This window comes from Dromiciops gliroides, chromosome 2 (assembly GCF_019393635.1).
Source record: "Dromiciops gliroides isolate mDroGli1 chromosome 2, mDroGli1.pri, whole genome shotgun sequence".
NCBI classification, from domain to species: Eukaryota; Metazoa; Chordata; class Mammalia; order Microbiotheria; family Microbiotheriidae; genus Dromiciops; species Dromiciops gliroides.
The window spans coordinates 272,097,568-272,105,667 of NC_057862.1; positions in this window are offsets into that span (position 1 = coordinate 272,097,568).

Below are 8,100 nucleotides of genomic sequence, written 5' to 3' on the forward strand. Positions count from 1 at the left end.
TGATATTCAGTCCTTAAAGATCTCACAATAAGGCTAAAGAAAAACATGAACATCTGTCAGCTATGCATCAGCACTTTAGAAATGAAAAATTAGGGGGCGGCTAGGTGGCACAGTGGATAAAGCACCGGCCCTGGATTCAGGAGTACCTGAGTTCAAATCCGGCCTCAGACACTTGACACTTACTAGCTGTGTGACCCTGGGCAAGTCACTTAACCCCCATTGCCCTGCAAAAAAAAAAAAGAAAGAAATGAAAAATTATACTTCTTATGTTAGCCTCAATATCAATACTTAGTTATCTCAAAAAAAACCTGGTCTGACTTTTAAGGAACCACATCAGAAAATTGATTGCTGTTCAGTTACAGTGTAAAACATAGAGGGAAAAATGTTCTGAAAATTAAGATATCCAATAATAAGAGTCTTGAGTAGATATGTCCAACAAATGCCTGAAAATGTGAAGAACCTAATATTTATCTCAGATAAGGTGTCCATAATGCAGTCTATGGGGTCTTACTCTTTATGAAACACTTTTTTGTGTGTGTAGTGCCTAGGTTGCAGAGCAAGGCTACTATGGTCCCTCAGGGCTTTAGGGAGCCTTGAAGGGTTGAGAAGTTGTTTGTCTAGTGCCAGAAGGAGGTGGAGCATCCATGAACACTCTGTTGCACTACACAAAAAAAAAAGGGTTTCATAAAGAGGTAGAAGAGATGATATCTGAGTAGCATACAGGCTGGCAACAGCAAAATCATTTCCACTCATCACTGGAAACTGAGAAAGATTCTGATATCATGTAGTACTCTCTGAAACTGCATTTCTTTTTTTTTTCTTTTCTTTTGCTGGGCAATGAGGGTTAAGTGACTTGCCCAGAGTCACACAGCTATTAAGTGTCAAGTGTCTGAGGTCAGATTTGAACTCAGGGCCTCCTGAATCCAGGGCCAGTGCTTTATCCACTGCACCACCTAGCTGCCCCTGCGACTGCATTTCAATGGCAGAAGGAGAATTCACAGAAGCTGAATGATATGAATAGTCACTAGGTCTGTACAGGCAACCTAAAGGAGAGCCTATGAAAGGTTTGGAACACTGACTGCTAAGTGTTCTCAAGCGTTCACACAAAGGACTTTTTAAAAAAATTTCTCAATTATATGTGAAGATATTTTTTGAGTTCCAAATTTTTCTCCTACTCTCTCTCCCTTTCCTCCCCTCTCCTGAGCCCAGCAAGCAATTTGATATAGGTTATACATTACAATCACGTTAAAGATATTTCCACATTAATCAGAACAAAGGAAAAACTTGCTAGAAAGAATAAACAAGAACAATAACAAAAAAGCAACAACAAAAGTGAAAATAGTATGCTTCAATCTGTATTCAGACTCCTAAGTTCTTTTTCTGAATGTGGACAGCATTTTCCACCATAAGTCTTTTGGCATTGTCTTGGATCATTGTATTGCTGAGAAGAGTTAAGTCTATTACAGTTGATCATCACAAAATGTTGTTGATACTGTGTACAATGTTCTCTTGGTTCTACTCATTTCACTCAGCATAAAGGCCTTTCTTGATAGTCAGAGTGGACATAATGAAGGGAACAGGAAGACTGTGAGATTGGCACTGGAATATATAAAAAGTTACAAGTCCTACAATGATTTGATTCCTCCATCAACTTGTTGTTCTCACACTAAAGTTTCTTTTTCTTCATATTCAGAGAGATGAAGAGTGTAGATTTAACTAGAGAATGTCTATTTTGTTCAACTGTCTCGTTTTCTAATTCCCATTCCTCTTCAGGTTGTATATTTCTTTCCTTTTTTTCTTTCTCTTTTTTTTTTTTATTTTGTGAGGCAGTTGGGGTTAAGTGACTTGCCCAGGGTCACACAGCTAGTAAGTGTTAAGTTTATGAGGCTGGATTTGAACTCAAGTCTTCCTGAATCCAGGGCCAGTGCTCTATCCACTGCTCTACCTAGCTGCCCCCAGGTTGAATATTTCAAGGTGAAGGAATATGGACTATACCTAGTTCACAGAGCCTGTAAAGTATGCTTGTTATCAGTTGATATTAGTCAGTCAGATTTAATTAACTTTAATAAATAGATAGGTATTTAATTAGGTGGTATAATTTGTACAACTGACACAAATATTCCACCAAAATTTCTGACACACTTTCTCACTACTATATACAGGATTCAAGGGAAATTGGACTTGATCTTAGAAAGGACTGGCAAAAGGGTTACAGCTCCTGGAAGTCCTTTTGCTGAAGTCTTCAAGATATCCCCCTTCAGAATAGTGTAGCATGTCTGCTGGAATCTTTGTAGAGGCCTTGAATCTACTGTTCTCATTGAGTCCAGTCTGTCCTTGGCCACCTCTGCAGACTCTGCTCTCAACCATTAAGAGGATACTGTTAGGATTCAGAGAAAAAAGTCCAAATCTTCTGAACCATGCAAAACTCACAATGTCCTCCTTTGTCCAAGGCTTGGGAAGTCGAAGGAGACTGAGACAAAAACCCAAGACTGGGGGCTCTGCTCCCTGCTCAGTCACTTCCTTCTCAGGGGTTTACCTGGAATGATCTCTTTCTTCATTTTCATGATGTCTTCACTTGCCTGCGAATTGGATATGAGTGGGGGACTTGAATCTCTCAGGTTCTGAACTAACTCCCTGGTTCTATATGGACCCCACAGGATATTAACAAGTTTCTCATCCAATCAGAGCAAACTTCCTATCACACCTACTTGAAATGTCTATGATTCATGGAGGTATCCAGGTCTTGTTCACACCTCATTTTTTGTTTGTTTGTTTTTTGTTTTTTGCAGGGCAATGAGGGTTAAGTGACTTGCCCAGGGTCACACAGCTAGTAAGTATCAAGTGGCTGAGGCCAGATTTGAACTCAGGTACTCCTGAATCCAGGGCTGGTGCTTTACCACTGCGCCATCTAGCTGCCCCTCACACCTAGTTTTGGTTTGGTTTGTTTTTTGGTTTTTGGTTTTAGTGAGGCAATTGGGGTTAAGTGACTTGCCCAGGGTCACACAGCTAGTAAGTGTGTGTTAAGTGTCTGAGGCTGGATTTGAACTCAGGTACTCCTGACTCCAGGGCCGGTGCTCTATCCACTGCGCCACCTAGCTGCCCCCATCACACCTAGTTTTGATGGATGTTTTTCTCAGCACAAAGGTTAACTTTAAACAAATCCCCCAGGAAATATTTCCAAAGGACTCATTTTCTTCATCCCCAAGAAAGAGGGGCTTATTGCTTTCCTATTTCCTGCTTAAAGTACAGGTTGCTTGGGCCATCTTTTTATGGAAAGATGTTAAAATGGCTTGACTTCAAGACCTGGTAAAATTAGTGATTTGCCTTCATCATTATTTAACTGGCCTATTTGTAGGCTAGTTACCAAGCTCTTGTTGCTCACAGAACCTTTGCAATTTCACCTCTTGTATAAATATCAGTTGCCCTATTGACAGGTGCCCAGAAGCACAGGTTCAAATTTTGGCAGTGTTATTTCACCTCTTTGTCCTTCCAAAGTACACAAATGTCAAGCCACATTCACAATGATGCAGTGAAGATTCCTTCCAATGAGACCTTCAAAGCCAAGGCTTTTTCTACTCCCCACCAATTTATTGCCTCCTCCATTGGAACAAAATTGTGTTCTACCCTTGGCATAATTCCTGAAACCTGGATTCAACTCAGGTAACTAAGAGTCTACCTTATCTCTATAGAAAGCATTAGTCATCCTATAAAAGTTAAATTTATTATGAAGTGCTTTGTTTGTATTAACATATATCTTCTCTGGGAAAATGGAAACAAAGGCGAGGTCCTTTAAGTTTCCATATGGGGAAACACACATCCTCCTTTGGAATTTAACCTTAATTTGAACCAAGATGTATGAAAGAAAACACTTTGGTGTATTGTTCCTTTGCTCCACCCCTTCACTCCCCTTATCTAAATGGAGTCACCACTGCCTCTAACCTTGTAACTCTTGCAATTCCAAGATCCTATTATTTCCAGTTCTTGAATTTTTTATCTTAGAAGTGGAATATGATGAAACAATCATTTCAAGCTGTTATGCTATGCTTCAGGAGAATAAATTATATTCTATGATAGGACAATAGTACTGCTTCTTTAAAGATACAAAACCATGGCAGATTCAATATTTTTGTACATCTGTGACGCTTGATATTTTGTTTATAAATAGATGATACGAATACCTTTAGAGGGACATTTAATTCCCTGATGATCTACCATAAGATAACACTACTACAAGTACAATGGCATATCTGCAAATCTTCATTCCTACTTGTACTTTTCTCTTAGATATTCTCAAAAATAAGGAAATTAGGAGCAATAAAAATTCATGGTATGCACTATAAGAAGAATCAAATTATTTTGTTTTGTTTTGTTTTGTGAGGCAATTGGGGTTAAGTGGCTTGTCCAGGGTAGCAGATAGTGCCAAGTGTCTGAGGCCAGATTTTAACTCAGGTCTTCCTGACTCCAGGGCCAGTGCTCTATCTACTGTGCCTGTGTAGAATCAAATTTTAACCTCTTTTTTCATAGGTCTGTTTGAAAATTTTTCATAATTCTTTTTATGTATTTAAATAATTCAAATGTATCAGTGCTACTTTTAAAAGACAATACAAAACTTCCATTCCGTATACCCTAGTTCTCTTCATGAACCACCCATGATAACAAACCAGGAGCAATAAAAAATTTTTAAAAGTAAGTGAGAAAATATATTTCCATTTAACATTTCTAAAAAATAAAAATGAGCAAATTCTTTTATTAAAAATGAAAATAACTAAGAATGCCATCCGGTTATCTAAAACTAAATATATTAATTACCCAAATTAGATCTTTTTAATGCTTATGTCAGATTATGGAAAAACAAAACTTGAGTCAAAGTGTATGCGTAGAATTATGGAATAAATGCAGAATATGAGTCAAGTGGATCTAAAAGTATCACTTAATCTGACACAGGACTGAACTACATTGAAACCAACTACAAAGGTAACTACTTTCAAAAACAAACAAACAGAGGTAACTACTTAAAAACTTCCATAGAAGATTCCATGACATTCTTTGTTTATACTTTGCATTGTTACACTTCTTTTTAAATATAGAATTTAAGGCATTAGTAAATTATGCCTATAGTATAACCAATTGAATGTACTAATTTTCTCTACTGAAGCTTTATACCAGTTTTATGTAACTTTCAGGAGATCTTCAATATTTTAATGGATTGATATCATCAACATAAGTATGTCCTTCATCACTGCAGATGAAAACCTATGTTTCCTTTCATTCCATCTGATTCTTTTCTGGATCTTTCTATAAATCTGCAATAGAGCATCTGATCTTTTCAATATTTAATTTATACTAGGACACACTTAGTAGTCTGACTATTATCTCTCATCTTCTCTGCAAAATCTACTTCCCTTTCTGGTCATACATAATTTTGATGATATTTCATACCACTCACTTAACAATAGTCATTCTTGCCAATAAATAACTATTACTCACGATGTCTCATTTCCTTTTCTAAAAGGTTAATTAAGCTGGTAGATAAGGGGAATACTATAGAAAACAATTTACCTGGGTCTCTGTAAGGTTTTTCATAAAGTATCTCATAGTATTTTGTAGAGAACATGGAAAGATATGGATTAGGAATTCAGAATGCTTGGATGGCTAGCCTCAAAGTAGTTGTTAATGGTTCAATATCGACATGGCAGGAGATCCAGTAGATTCTCACCTCTGTGCTGTCTAACATTTTTAGCTTTATGTAGCAACCCCCCCCCCAAAAAAAAACAACCCACTGATTCAATCTTTGACTACACAGAAAAGGAAAGCTCCCAGGAATAAGGTGATGATAGTTCTGTTGAAGTATATCTCATCAGATATCTCTTGTGTTCAGTTCTGGGAACCATCGTATATGAAGGGGATCTACAGTGTGTCCAGAGGACAACTAGGATGGTGAAGGACCTTAGCCCATGAACTGTGAGAATCAGTTGAAGGAACTGAAGACATTTATCTTGAAGAAGAGAAGACTCATGGAGAATAGGATAAGTATCTTTTAAATATGGAAAGGATTGTCTTGTAAGGAAGGGATTAGAATCCATTTGGGCCCAGAGGGCAGACCCAGGAACAAAGGATAGAAGTTAGGCAAATTTGGGCTTGATGTCAGGGGAAAAAAAAACTTCCTATCAATTACATTTGTCCAAAAGTGGAAAGGAGGTAAAGTATCCTTTTTCAGAGGTCTTTAAGTGGGATCACTAGTTGGAATATTTTTTGTGGGTTCCTTTCATTTATTTATACTAGAAGATCATTAAGGTACCTTCTAATTTTCAAATTTTAAAATTCTTTCCCTCATCCCTTGAATCACTTTTTCATTCTTGCAAAATTGTGGTCATATCATTCTGAGAAAGACTAGTATAATAGTGTGTTGTTTTTTTCAATAGGCTCTTGTGGCAGCAATCAACTTAGGAGCATTAGAAGCACCATGCAGTTTCCTAAAATGAGATATGACCCAGAATCTCCCCCTAATCAGTTCTGAGCCCAGTTCTTTGTCCATCTAATGGGGGAGGGGGAAGAGCATTTTGATTAAAAAAAATTAATACAAAAGAGGTACATATTGAATGGGGAAATTCTCATGATCTCTTATAAGCATATTCTAATTCAAAGTAAAAAGCAACCATTATTTTCAGAGTTTTTCTCACCTTCACATTTTTTATTATGTAGATATTGACATAATGTTTGTATTATAGTTGTGGCTAACAATATGAAATCCTAGATATTAGTAACTTTCCCCATGAAGTGCTTTTCACATTCATACTGACCAATTCTACCCCATGTCAAATAATACCAAGACAAATGAAATCAGTGCTGTTCTCACCAACTAAAATACTCTCCCTCCATTTTGCCAAAATATATTGGTTGATATTCACTCAATTCTTCAGTGCATATGCATATATGTAGTTTATAGATATCTGTTTAAACTGTTTTGCACTAACAACTTTGAAAGACTTATGATCTCTGATAAGATTCCAAAGGACTCATGATGAACTCTACTACCTACCACCTGACAGTGAGGTGATAGACTCAGGGTACAGATTGACACATTTTTTTTTTACATGGCCAATGTGGGGATTTGTTTTGCTCAACTATGCAAATTTGTGATGAGTTTTTTTTCTTTCTTTTTTTTTTTTACAAGGAGGGAAGTAAAGAGGAGGGAAGGAGAAAAATAGATCTTTGTTAAAAAATTAAAATAAAATCTTATGAAAGTTTTTTAAATGTTTTATATTTATTTTTGTATATATTTACAAGTGTACATGTCTTCTTTGATAAAAATATAAGCTATGTGAGGACAGGGATTTTTTCATTTTTGTCTTTTTTTCCCCAGTACCTAGTTCAGAAACTGGCACATAGTAGACCCTGAAAAGTGCTTGTTGGTTGATTAAAATAAAAGCGAGTTAGAAAAAAAGGAAAGAAGACATTTAATATTTGGCCCAGTTTTTCTCTTATTTCTCTACAGGGCATATCAGCATTATAAAAAAAAGTATTTCATAAAGGCCTAATTGCAATTTAAAAGGCAATATACTAAGAAAATTATGTCACAATTCTAAGATGGGTATTCTGATATGCAGAGACAACCATGATGTAGTGAAAAATTGTCCTGTGTTTGAGTCCTGCCTCTGACATCAGTTATGTGACCATAAGTCACCATTGTGAGCCTTAGTTCCTAATCTGTCAAAAGGGGACAAGAATACTTGATCTACTTATTTCAGTGGGTATGAGCACGTATTTGTGTGTATGAGTATGTATTTGTATGTACATTTGGAGATGGATGACGGATGGATAGATAGATAGATAGATAGATAGATAGATAGATAGATAGATAGATAGATAGATAGATAGATAGATAGATAATCAGAAAGGATAGGTAACAAGCATTAGAAATGGGATAAGGAATGGGAGACAAAGAAATATAGTTGTCATACTCTAAGCCTCACCAACAGATGAATCATATAATAACTTACAAATAATTTATAGGACAGACGAGTTAAATGGAAGTAATTCACTAGAATTATTAGAAATATTTGCATTTTGGTCTTTTGGAATTCTAACTAGCCTATTTTG